Source organism: Narcine bancroftii, chromosome 4, assembly GCF_036971445.1.
Source record: "Narcine bancroftii isolate sNarBan1 chromosome 4, sNarBan1.hap1, whole genome shotgun sequence".
Taxonomy (NCBI): domain Eukaryota; kingdom Metazoa; phylum Chordata; class Chondrichthyes; order Torpediniformes; family Narcinidae; genus Narcine; species Narcine bancroftii.
In genome coordinates, this window is record NC_091472.1 from 130,848,780 (window position 1) to 130,863,028 (window position 14,249).

At 42.5% G+C, this 14,249-nt stretch overlaps 1 protein-coding gene and 1 long non-coding RNA gene across 8 annotated transcripts in view; both read left to right on the top strand.

Moving 5' to 3' along the window:
• ttc28 (tetratricopeptide repeat domain 28) overlaps positions 1 to 14,249 on the top strand; it is a 1,007,267-nt gene that overhangs the window by 354,274 nt on the left and 638,744 nt on the right. The window lies entirely within an intron of this gene.
• Positions 4,595 to 10,934, top strand: LOC138761163 (uncharacterized). Its single transcript, XR_011356151.1, has 2 exons — positions 4,595 to 5,281; positions 9,829 to 10,934. It is a non-coding gene; the product is annotated as an uncharacterized lncRNA (long non-coding RNA).

Genomic DNA, 14,249 nt, shown 5'->3' on the forward strand with positions numbered 1-14,249 from the left:
ATGTGATCGCATTTCTAAATATTTCTGCCAGATACAGTGACAGAAATTAATCTCACCACAACATTGACTATACACTCACTGCTGTCGAAAATAATAAAGTGTAAGTACAAACCAGCAAAAAAAAATGTTTCGTCACAATCCAATGAAACATCAAATCGTATTTTGGAGATGGAAAACTCAGTTTCTTCAGCTGGGTTCAAGTTGGAGTAAGGATTTGTATCACTTGCATCATGGGCCAATCAATTATTTAGCTGTTAACAGCTGGAAAAAATCTTGCAATAAAAGATGCAAAGCATCCACGTTCATCTACAAATTCTGTATCCGTCATCTCTTATCCAAACTTGGAAACATATCACTGTTCCTTCAATATTATACTGCGTGTGTGTTCAGAATAGATATGCATAACTATGAGATTTTTTAAATATGTTTGTGGATAAATTTGAAGCATTTCTGATCTGAAAGACCAGAAACAAACCCATTTCCAAGTCTCTCTTGCTGTTCTTTTTCAACTAAATCACACGCAGGCATTCAGTTACGGTAGATGTGGTAAACAAAAATAATATTCCATGATAAATGGGTATAGTTGGATGGATTTACTTACATTAACAGCAGATTATGAAATCTTAACAAGCTTTAACATTGATTAAATAAAGTTCATGGCATAAATAACAGTTAATGTATGGTTTAGAATGATGTGTTCCTTTGCTTCCGATTATTTGGTCCTGATGAGGGAAAATCCAGAAGAGATCTGTGATTAAGTTTTTTTTTCTCCCAATGATTAATTTTCTACTCACCCACCTATAACCATTGGATAATTATTCACATTGTGAAAATTTTGAAATGGTAATTCTCAAAAAAAGTGGAAATTGCTCTTTAAAAAGACTGACTAATGACTCTTAAAAAGACCTAACCGTGTGTGTGTACTGAAGGCATGGTTACTGTAGCAGTTGGTGCAATACTATTACAGCGCCAACAGCCTGGGTTTAAATCCAGGCACTGTCAGTTTGTACTTTCTCCCTGTAATTGCAGGTTTCCTTCCATCCTCCAAAAACGTACAGAGTTTGTAGATTAATTGGTGTATATGGGCAGCTCACGCTTGTGGGCTGGAAGGGGTTGTTACTGTGCTGTGTTGGTAAAAAATAAAATAAAAATTGTTGAAAGAGCTACCATGGCATGGATCTAATTTTAAGAATTGTAAGATTATTATCTTTGAATATCTGGATCCAACAGAGAAACTGATGAATTCACAAAAGGAATGTCTCATAAATAACTTTCTCCAGTAGCTTCTTGTTTTCCCTGGATTCTAGCATCTGCAGTCTCTGAACCTCTGTTCTCTGAAGCCAGTTGGGTTGTTAATAAATGGGTTGGATTAACCTTTGGCCTTGTAACAGGGTAGTAGTGTTTGTGTGTTCAGAGTTGATTCAAAGTTGTAAGGAAACTTTATTGCATTTATTTTTAACATCTTACTGAGTCATAGATTTCCCTAATAAGGTGCACCCTTTTCCAAATAAAATTGTATTGTTAATGCAGAACAGTATTGTCTGCATTGGGTTCATATCCCTTCTGAACCTTTCCTATCCAAATACATCAAAATACTTCATAGATTCCTCTCATTCCACTTTGAGTGAGAAAGTTGATGTTCAGGCCCTTTTTTAAAATCATTCCCCTCTCGCCTGAAACCTAAATGAGTAAGGGTTTACTTTAGTAAAAGAAGCTAGGCACAGCGGAAAACTTAAAAATTTAAATGAGTTGAATGGAATTGAAGTAAATGAGAGATCCTTTTGCATAATATCAAAGAATGAAGTGCAAACAGGAGCTGAAAAAAAATGAAACTAGGCTATGGATATTTACTCACTTTTATATTATGATTAAAAGATTTTGGACCTTTTCACTGAAAATAATTGTGTTGATACAATGAGTGGGTTTTCATTGCATTATCGTTTATCAGTGAGCATCATTATCAAAACAATTTGGAAAATATACACAAGCAAATTGTTTTCTGTATTTAAGAAATGAAATTAAATTTAAAATGTGCTTTTTGTTTTGAAGAAATAATCCTTCAGTGAGTTTATTTTGACTAAAATTTTGAAATGCTACACTCTAATCTAAAGCTTTCATAAGCAGGAGGAAAATGCGACTGGATGAATACATTTTACAGAGCACAATGAAGCATCACGGTGATTACTCCAGAATAAATGCATCCACGATAACACACTCTTTATTTTAAAATATATTTTAGGCTATTCATGCATGGTAGAGATACCTGCGATGACGCTGCTAATTTCCTGAAATGGTCAGCATATTTTTAAAATGTATAATGGTTCCGGTCACTCTGAATCTCGTTTTTATTTTAGTTCATGCTCTTGATTCCGTGTCATCAGAGAAGGCAGTAATGGACTTGGTAATGTATTGTTGAAGACTGAATTAAATATTTTATTGTGGCGCTCTGGGGAGCTGAAGTAAATCACTGCCACTGCACCGATGGTCATTAACGATTGTTTTTATTCAAATTCTGCGCGCTCCTTTAAGGGCAGCATGAGCTCAGTCACCTGGTGCATTGTGACGTCATAATCGCTGCCCAGGGTGTGCGCTGGAAGGGATGCTGGCGTCGGGAAGAAACCCCTGACGACGCCATCTCCTAATGGCTGCCCTGCCACGGGGTGATACAAACGGGGCCGGTTTGCCATTTGGCTGTACGCCGCCACATTATGTTGTTTAAAATTAATGCTTGGCTCTTGTGTGATTGGATTGGTTTTGCCACGTTTGCTCCAGACCAGTGTTACTCCTGTCCCTGTGTACGTTAATGTCGACCCTGTTATTATTGAAGATGCTGTAACAAAGGAGAGAGTTGTCGACAGGTAGCAACTGAGTAGTTGTTGATGAGTGACATTTGATAGACCGTAAAGGAATCCCCTGGAACCTCTGGCAATTTTCTATTGCTGCAAAAGTTGGGTTCCAGTTCTGTGAGCTGGGAATAGACAAGTCTTGGCTCCAGTAATGTGCATCATGTATTCATGCATTTTAGAGAAGGATTCCTTTTATCCCTCCAAAGGGTGACCAAGTAAATGCTTCATGAGATTTGTTGAGAAGTGACAACTGTTTTATTTCATGGTGCATGTGCTTTTGCTTGTTTAATCATACCATGCCATTGTGTGACAAAAATATGGATGCTTTGATTTCCCATAACATTGTCTTTTATTTGGATTGAGAGGAATAAACTCTTTGCTTTCTGTCTAAAGCCCGGGCATGAGATTGACTTTACAATTCATCCAATGTTTAATTCGGTCAGCCTGACCATGAGTGGTCCTGACAGAAGTTGATCAGACTGCTGCCTTCATTCAGTCCAATGTTAATACATGCCTGCATTAAGCTGTTGCATTGCCTTTTGAGATCTATTGTGCTGGAGGCATCCACTCCACAGCTCTTTCATGAGGAAAATGATGAGGCCTTTCGAACCCGAGACATCTCCCAACCCCTGCCATACCTACCTGCTTTGATGGCCTGTGACAGCTCACGACATTCTTGCATCGTTTGTAATCTCTTTGACATGTAGAAATCTTTTTGAAAAAGTTCACATTAATTTAAATATTAAATAAAAAAAATTGTTTTGCTGCAATTAGTGCTTTTGATGATTTATTAGAGAGTGTGAAGTAGCTCAGCCAAAACTTTTCAATACAAGTCACCATCTTCATTCAAACGACAGGAGCAGAAACTAGTGCACAAACCATGGGTGGAGGAAAGCTGAGGGGCTAAATGCGGGATGCCTGCAGACCCCCAGTTCAACATGATCCAGATCCACCACTTGGCTTGGCATTGAGTGGAGCAGAGATCAGAGACACCAGTATCTGAAGTGCTTGATCTGACCCATTACTACAAATTCAATGGCAGACTCTACCAGTACATCATGGCAATGACCTCCATCTCAATTCAAATGACAAGTGGAGAGAGTGCAAATTGAATTGAAATATGAATGTTGGCTCAGATGGGCATGTTGCTGCTTAAGCTACATCTCTAACCTTGCTCCACTGAACATTTAACATATTTGGAGGCATTATCGGAAATTTGACATTTAAATATATTGTGGTTGTACTGTGTTAGTCTGTAGCTGACCGTTACAAAGAAACACACATACACAGTGTAGCAGGTTAAGCTCACTCCTTTATTAGAGCTGGAAAGGCTGCTTTTATATTCACAAGTTCCCTCCGTTTTTGCTGATTGACTGAATCATCCGTATGAATAACAATAGCGGGCGGGAACATCCATGCATATGAATGTCCTTCTTCCCCAGCCTGTTTCTGCTGAATTAGCTGGGCACCTTGACCAACGCCATTTTAGGGCTGTTGGTCTGATGTTGCCCAAGCTTCTACCCCCGCCGGTTCATTGTCTTGGGAGTCGCTTTAGCGATCTCTGTCTGCATCTGCTGCCGTACAATGTGCCGGCCGATCTCCGCAATTGTGGGCCGCCGCAAGTCATTCTATTTTTAGTTGTGTCACTTCCTTTCATGTGGTTGTTGTTATTTATCCATTATATAATGAAAATACTTTCTCAATCGTATTCTATCAAACAAACATTGAATCAACTGCACAACAAAATTATTGTTTGTTATATATAGAGAATTTAGGTTAAAATGGCTTAAGTTAAAATGTGATGATTAATCATAAAAAGGGAAGCCAGAACGGACAGGGAGCTTACTAGCAGCCAAGGACAAAAGGTTCAGCTGGATATGTTTTTTTAAACATATCTTTCCATGGTCATAGTGAGAGACATGCAGGAGACAAAAGATTGATAAGAAGGGCGAGAAACAGAATTTAGTGTATGTAGAGTTCGCAGCGTACGTAACGAACGTGATAATTAAAAATGCAGTTGTACTTAGAATGCTTTTGCAATACTAACCAATTAAAACAGTATTAATAAGTAGGGGAAGGGCAAACAACAAGGGTATAAAAATCAATGCACTGTATGTATCGGGGCTTAACTGGTGAGAAGCCAGTTGAGTCCAACTCTGCAGACTTGTAAATAAAGCTTGTCGTGTCATCAGTTTTAAAGAGACTCATGTGTGAGAAGTTTTATTTCTGACAAATGGGGGCTCGTCCGGGATCTACACTCTGGCCGTGAGGGGAGGCGAGAAGAGGGACATCGGAGGTGGTGCACCCCGCTGAGTTCAGCGGCTCCTAGTCCCTTGCTCGTCGCTTCGGGCGGCTTGAGCGAGTGGTATCCGGACAAGGTGACACGACAAGACGGAGAGGAGAAGGGTGACGGTTCAATCCCCGAGAAGACACCGGTAAGTGACGACTTACGATTGTGGTGTGGGGATTGGGTAACAGGTGTAACGGGATACACCTGTTAGGATAAAAAAAACCTAACGTAATAGATCAGGTATAGAGCTTTTGTCGTGGCGTGAGGACCCTGTCGTGGGACTCTAGGATAGACCCCAGGGAAACCTCGGCGGTAACCGAAGGAGGGACAGCATCTCCGACGAAGTGCCGAGAAGAGAGGGGTCGACCCCAGGGAAACCTCAGCGGTAACCGAAGGAGGGACAGTACCTCGGACGAGGCGTCTGAGAAGAAGGGAGTAGGGTCCAGAATGAGAGGGTCCTCAGCAACGATAAACGGATCTAGGTGGGAAAATGGGAGGATCAAAATCTAAGGGCTCGTCTGAAAATTCAGGACAATTCCTGGGAGTTCCCCTTGACAGCCCTTTGGGGAGAATGTTTGAAAATTGGGATAGTAAAAGATATCGAGACAAAAACAAGAAAAAGATGGTTCAATATTGTCTCCTTTGGTCGAAACAACCTATTAAAGGTTCCTCGGTCTGGTGGCCGAAATTTGGATCTGATGAGGATTGGGTTAGACAAGCATTAAAGATATATGTAAATTCGAGACCAAAGGTGAATCAAGAAGAGTCAGCATATGCATTTTGTTGGGTTCCCTGGCCAGGATCCTTAACAAAATGTTTTAAATTGAGGGTAGCGGGAGAAAAGAAGTGGGAACCTCTGGACAACCTTCCCCCTCCTTATATTCCCCCGGTGCCTACTGCGCCCGAGGAAAGCTCATTACCGGAGGGGAAAGGTGATGAATCTGATTGCCCCGAAAGGGGCCGGGAAAAAAAAGAATGAATTAAGGGAGTCGGACCCTAAACTTCCACCGGTAAACCGACCCTGGACAAGATCCCAGACTGGTCCAGGACCATCAAAGTTTTCAATAAGCCTAAATCCCCTGAGGGAAGTTCCTATGGGAGGACCGGGAGGGGGAACGGGATATGTGAATGTTCCCCTAACTAGTACAGAGGTGCGGGGATTTAAGAAAGAAATGAAAAAGTTATTGGAAGATCCTATAGGACTGGCCGAACAGCTCGACCAATTCTTGGGACCAAACACATATACGTGGGAAGAGATGCAGGCAATAATGGGAACATTATTCTCACCCCAGGAGAGGCAGATGATTCGACGGGCTGCCCTCCTCATGTGGGAATATGAACAACCTGGGGACCCCAGACCCCATGAACAAAAATATCCCTTAAATGAACCCAGGTGGGACAAACGAACACCCGAGGGATTGACAAGTATGAGACAATATAGAGAGTGGACAATTAAAGGGATACGGGAGGCTGTGCCAAAGGGTCACAATTTCACCAAGGCATTTGGGAACCACCAGGGGAAAGACGAGTCCCCTACTGATTTTTTGGAGAGGGTGAGAAAGAATGTCCAACAGTATGCGGGCGTGGACCCTAGTACACCAATGGGTGAACAGCTTATTCGAATTGAATTTGTTTCCAAATCATGGCAGGACATTAGAAAGAAACTAGAAAAGGAGGAGGACTGGAGCGAAAAACCCCTAAGCGACCTGTTAAAAAAGGCGCAAAAAGTATATGTGCAGAGAGAAGAAGAAGATCAAAAGAGGGCGACAAAGGTTATGGTACAGACTATCCGACAGATGAATGCCGAATCCAGAGGGGAAAGAAAACAAAACCTTCCTCTAAACAATCCAAGATATCCAAGAGAGGGAAGACCCCGGAGGTTCGTTAAGTGCTATTACTGCAATGAGGAAGGACACTTTAAGAGGGAATGCCCCCGATACAAGAGGGAATTGCGTGCCCTTGAACTTATGGAAGAAGATTAGGGGGGTCAGGGGTTCCAAATGTTAGGGACCAAGTATAAGAGGGAACCCCTGGTAAAACTAAAAATTGGTCCCAAGGGAGAAGAGGTGGTGTTTATGGTGGACACAGGAGCGGAACGAAGTAGTGTAATAACTGTGCCAATCGGGACTGAACCTGTAAAAAGTAATTTGAAAATTTCTGGGATAGAAGGGGCTCCCAGAATGGTATCAATAATTCCCCAAGTAACAGTGAAACTGGAAGAAAGAGAAGGGGTACAAGACCTCTTGTTGTTACCGTCGGCTGGATTTAACCTCCTAGGAAGGGACTTACAGGCTCTCCTAGGTTTGGGTGCTCTCCCTGTGGACGGAGAAGTGCGAGTCCACCTCTGTGCTCTAAAGGAAGAGGATGAACGGCAGATTGATGAGAGAGTCTGGTATAAGGAGGGAAATCGAGGAGGTCTGGACATCCCACCTTTACATGTCACATTAATACCAGGTCATCAGCCAGTAAGGAAACGTCAGTATCCTATTTCTTTGGAAGGGAGAAAAGGGCTACAGCCGGTAATTGAGACTCTAATACGAGACGGACTATTAGAAGAATGCATGTCACCTTATAACACCCGTATACTCCCAGTGAAAAAGTCAGATGGATCCTATCGCCTAGTTCAGGATCTAAGAAGTTTGAATGCTATTGTTCAGACCCGCCACCCAGTGGTGCCTAATCCCTATACTATTATGAGTCGGATTCCCCCAGACCATGAGTGGTTTAGTGTTATCGACTTGAAGGATGCCTTCTGGACGTGTCCATTAGAAGAGGAAAGTAGAGATATGTTCGCGTTTGAATGGGAAAATCCATGGACAGGTAGACGGAGACAGCTTCGGTGGACTGTATTGCCCCAAGGGTTCACTGAATCTCCGAACCTGTTTGGACAAATGCTAGAACAAATCCTGGCGGACTATCCACAATCTGATGATTCCCAACTAATGCAGTATGTGGACGATTTACTATCATCAGGACCCAAGGAACAAGAAATGAGGGGAGATACAATTAGACTCTTGAATTATCTGGGGAAAAAGGGTCTACGGGTGTCCAGGAACAAGTTACAGTTCGTTGAGAGAACTGTGGTATATCTGGGACACCAGATAAGTAAAGGACAGAAACGGATTACCCCTGAACGGATTGCGGGAATCACTAGAATGCCGTTACCCCGTAATAAGAAGGAAATAAGACAATTCCTGGGACTCTTAGGTTACTGTAGGTTATGGATAGAGGACTACTTAGCGTTGGTGAAGTTTATGTATGAAAAGCTGACAAATGAAAATGAATATCCATTGAAATGGACCCAGGAGGAGGAGGGATGGTTTGAGGACTTGAAGCATCGCCTGACACGAGCCCCGGTACTCACTCTGCCCTCTTTAAAACAGCCCTTCCAGCTATTTGTCACTCATAACCAAGGAACAGCAGTGGGGGTTTTAACACAGGAAAAAGGCGGTCAGCGACACCCAGTGGCTTTCCTTTCCAAAATGATGGACCCAGTGTCTCGCGGATGGCCGACGTGTATCCAGGGAGTAGCGGCTGCTGCTCTGTTGGTAGAGGAAGCACGTAAACTTACTTTTGGAGGAAAGATGACTGTGTACACCTCCCATTCTGTGAGTGTTTTATTAACACAAACTGCCCATCGATGGCTGACTGATTCTCGCATATTAAAGTATGAAACCATTTTAATGGTTGGAGAAGATCTACAGTTTGCAAAGATTAATAGCTGCAACCCAGCTCAGTTTTTATACGGCAGTGAAACAGAGAGAGAGGTGGAGCACGACTGTGTCGAGTTGACGGATCTTCAGACCAAGACCCGAGAAGACCTTTGCGATACTCCGCTGGGAGAAGGATATGAATTCTACATTGACGGCTCCGCCAGATGTGTTGACGGAATGAGAAGAAGTGGGTATGCTATAATAGAAGGAAATACTTGGAAAGTAGTAGAATCCACGAGACTACCCGGAAGCTGGTCAGCACAGTCCTGTGAACTATATGCCTTGCAGAGAGCCCTCAGAATACTGGCAAAGAAAATTGGAACGATTTACACTGATTCCAAATACGCATACGGGGTAGTGCATACCTTTGGTAAGATCTGGAAGGAGCGTGGTCTAATTACATCAAGAGGAAAGGAATTGACACACGAACAGATGATTATTCTGACTTTAGAAGCCTTGACATTACCCCAGGAAATAGCAGTGGTCTACATACCAGTAATAGATCACTTTACCCGATGGGTGGAAGCCTTCCCAACAGTAAATGCTACAGCCTCTACAGTAGCTCGCCTCCTCCTAGAGCAGATAATCCCCAGATATGATATAATGGATTCTATAGACTCAGACAGGGGTCCACATTTTTGTTCAAAAATCCAGCAATTGATTTGTAATGCATTACAGGTCTCTTGGAAATTGCATACCCCTTGGCATTCACAAAGCTCAGGGAGGGTTGAACGTATGAATGGAACCCTAAAAATGCAATTGACAAAATTAATGGTGGAAACTAAAATGCCTTGGATAAAGTGTCTGCCCCTGGCTTTATTAAGAATTCGTACTGCCCCACGAAAAGATGTAGGGTTGTCCCCTTATGAAATGATGTTTGGGCTTCCCTTCTGGAGTACAGTTGAGGGGTGTCCCACCTTGGGGGAAGGGGATATATTTGTTAGGAACTATTGACAGGCACTGTCACGCTCTCTTACAGATTTACGAAAGAGAGGACTATTGGCACAAATACCGCCTTTAGACTTTTCTTTACACAAAGTGGAACCAGGAGACTGGATTCTCATCAAGACCTGGAAAACTGAAAAACTCCAGCCCCAGTGGGAAGGTCCATACCAAGTTCTCTTAACTACAGAGGCTGCAGCACGAACAAGAGAGAAGGGGTGGACGCACGCATCCAGATTTAAGGGACCTGTAGAGGCGCCTCAGGACCCTGATACGAACTCAGATTGGACTTGTGTTCCTGGAGAAAAACCTCTTACCTTGCGATTTCGCAGAAAGACTTGATTCACAATGTTATTGTTATGTTCTTTGATTTTTCTTAGTTTGCCTATGTCTTTATCAGGTGTGAAATGTAAGAAATGCAGAGACACAGTGGTCCTGTTTCAGGACCACATTTGGGGAAGAAAGGAGGGTAATTTTATTTCCCATACCTCAGTTCCTGAGAAATGCTGGGCAGAAAATACCACCCAACATCCATATACCCCTTGTGTGGAAAAAGAAGGAAATAATATGGGTCATTATATACAGATTCCTAATACCACTCCTTTCCCTCTTAACGGTTGGAAGGGTGACTCAGGCCCACCATGCCCTGATGGACTCTGGTTTTGCATACACACATTTTAAAGAGAGAAAGGGGTGGATTGTTATATATAGAGAATTTAGGTTAAAATGGCTTAAGTTAAAATGTGATGATTAATCATAAAAAGGGAAGCCAGAACGGACAGGGAGCTTACTAGCAGCCAAGGACAAAGGTTCAGCTGGATATGTTTTTTTAAACATATCTTTCCATGGTCATAGTGAGAGACATGCAGGAGACAAAAGATTGATAAGAAGGGTGAGAAACAGAATTTAGTGTATGTAGAGTTCGCAGCGTACGTAACGAACGTGATAATTAAAAATGCAGTTGTACTTAGAATGCTTTTGCAATACTAACCAATTAAAACAGTATTAATAAGTAGGGGAAGGGCAAACAACAAGGGTATAAAAATCAATGCACTGTATGTATCGGGACTTAACTGGTGAGAAGCCAGTTGAGTCCAACTCTGCAGACTTGTAAATAAAGCTTGTCGTGTCATCAGTTTTAAAGAGACTCATGTGTGAGAAGTTTTATTTCTGACATTGTTCATGCTGTTACAGGCAGAAATATCCTTAGTTTTAGACTGAGATATGTTTTGCAATCAAGTTATTTTAACCTTTTTATAAAGGTTTGCAGTTCTATAGTTCCTTTCACATCCTTTTAAGAATTTTTCAAGGCGATTTGTATCCAATGATGTACTTCTGAATTCTCGAAACGTGTATTCAGGAAATAAAATGGTAGAAGCTATTAACAAATAAGTGGAACATTATAGGGTGGCAAATGGGGTAGCACAGTTGGCATACTGGTTAACGCAACACTATTGGTTCAAATCCGGTGCTGTTTGTACATTCTCCCTGTGTTTGCGTGGGTTTCCTCCAGGTCTCTGATCTCCTCCCACCGTTTCAAACTTGGGATATAGGTCAATTGATGTAATTGGACGGCATGAGTTCATGGGCCTGTATGTATATAATTTAAATTACTTGATGCACATTGAGTGGCTACATCTTTGAATTCTTCTCTATTGTTTTATTGTCATATGCTCTTTGAGATACATGAAAAGCTCTGTTTTCCATGTTGTCTAGAAAAGCCAACTTGTACAAAGTACAGCAGATAAATAATATAACAGAATTGCAGGATGTAGTGTTACCAAAACAAAGAAATAAAGTCTAGTTAAAACTGTGCAGGGGCCTTATTTTTTTCCCCAAATGAGGTTGATTTAGGTGTCTGATGATATTGGGAAAGAAACAGTCCTTAAGTCTGGAGGTTTGCGTTTTCAAGTTCATGTATCCCCTGCCAAATGATATGGAGGAGAAAAGAGTGTGACTGGGGTGGGCAAGGTCTTTTGATATGACGAGATGAATGGACAGGAAAGTGATGGAGGAGAATTGATTTGCATGAAGGCTTGAACAGCATTTACAACTCTATGCAAGCTGGCTATTTAGATGACCTCCATATTCATGCTCAATTTTCATGCTAATTACATCACATCAGAAACTATTTAGTTGTGTAATAAAATAAAAATGTAATATTGCATGAAATTTCCTTTTGTCTGCCATTGCTTGACACCCCTTGCAGTCAGAGAAAGAGAAGCAAAAGGGAATCCCCACCCAGAGTCACTGAGTGTCTGTGGATTCGTCTCCAGTGCTCACACAGCCTTTGCAGCCACACAAGACTCCAATTAAATTTAAACCATCGGAAATCCGAAGTCAGATTCAAACCTCTGACATGATGAGAAAGCCTTCAATGCCCAGGGTCCTTGTGGAGCCTTCCTTACCCTCAGCATCCTCTTGAATCCCAATCTGATACCAGTCTCCAGCAGCCTGCAGCCTGGTGTGAATCCTTTGACCTCCTGTCGTCAGCAGCCTGTTTGAATTACTCACCGGCAAATCACCAACAGCTCACGGTCAGCAACAGAGGCCCTCACTGGTTTGTCACAGAGATAATTGTCCTTGGGGACATCTCCTCTGCTTCTCCCTCTCCCCATTACTGGTGCCATGTGCAAGTCTGCTGATCTGCCTGAGACTGCAAACCCTCATGGCTGCTGCCAAACACAATCTTGGGCCCGGACCCTGCAGTTGGCCCCTTAACAGGACGCTAAAGCCTGTACAGCCGTCATAAGTAGAACTCTGCCGTAGGACCCCGCAGCCCTGGGTCCAGCAATGGGGCAGTTACAGTAGCTCCAGTGTCGCCGCCACTTTTTTGTATTAGTAATACAGGTACTTCCCAACTTAAGACCCACTAGACTTGAGCCCATGTGCACATATGACCAAATTTTTTTTAAAATAAGAAAATGTATAAAATTTGCACTGTTTGTGTTGTATTTGAACGAAGTCTTAAAGCAAATGTTTTAATCAAATCTTTTTTTCATCATAGATTTTTGTTGTATTTGACAAACGATAATAGGGACGCAGGGTATGTAAGAGCCAAATGTACATACTTACCTTGTTAGTTGGCGTCCCAGGGTCCAAATGTTGGGTGGGGCTTCTTGATTCCTGTGCGCATGTGTGAGTCTTTGGTTGGTGCATGCATGCTGGGTTTGCGCATTGGAGTTCACCTGGCGCATGCGTGAGAGTTAAGGGTGCAAATTCAATATCATCAGGGTTCTTAACTCTCATGCATGCGCCAACCGAAGACTCGTGCATGTGCACAAGTATCAAGATGGCTGTGCCCAGCCTATGGACTCCAGGATGCCAACTAACAAGATAAGTATGCACATTTTGGCTCTTACATGCCCTATATCCCTGTTCTAGTTTGTCAAATACAACAAAAATCTATGATGAAGAAAAGATTTGATTTTAAAAGTTTGCTTTAAGACTTCGGTACTCAACACCCGCGGGCAAAATTTAAACTCATGGCCATTCCGAGATGCAACTGATTTCTCTGTCCCAATTACAGTCGTAAGTCAAGGTCTATCTATATGTTTTCTAATATTGTCTTCTCATCAAAGGTCTTTTCAGATTGCAATCGCCCATTAACCTCATCCCCTACGTTCTAGGAGTTCCCACACGGTGGAAGGAAAAGGGGTGAAGCGAAAGGGTTGCATGGGAAAGTGCCCTGAGAAATAGAGGGAACATTGGCTGAGATGCACAGATGAGGTAGGGAGTTGAGAAAGGAAGAGTCCCTTTGGAATGCTGAGAAGGAAGGGAAAGTGTTTTGTGGAGCGTGTTTGAAATTATATGAGATCCACTAAATGTGGAGGGTGGGGTGGGGGGGGGGTGGGTGAAGAAGATGAGAATGGGGAAGTACAGGAAAAAAATGATAGACCTGTAATTTGGGAGGAATCGGAAGAAAAAAGGAAAACTTCTCAAAAGCACAGTGGTTACAATGTTGATCAGTAGGTAAGTGTCATCCGGATAACTGTCGAAGTCTGAGCTTGTGGACTTTGGTCTGTCAAGAAGTAGATGGGATGGACCTTGTGAAAATGAGGGTAAGGTGGTAATTGGTGATGAACCTGTTGAGTTCTAGACATGAGAAGCACCAGTGCAATTGCTGATGTATCAGAGGAAAAGGGCAAAGACCATGTCAGTAGTTCCTCTGTTTGCGCGAAAGCCGCACTGTGATTCTGGGATAATATTCTCGGCGACACTAGGTATTTTCTATTTAGTAGAATCCTAGCGAAGATTTTGCCTGCAATGGAGAGCAACGTGATTCCCCTGTAGTTTGAGCAGTCTGATTTCTCGCCCTTGTTTTTGTACAGGGTGATGATGGTGGCATCACGAAGATCCTGAGGCAGTTTTCCTTGGTCCCAACAAAGCTTGAAAAACTCGTGCAGTTTGGCATGCAGAGTTTTGCCGCCAGCCTTCCAGACCTCTGGGGGGATTCCA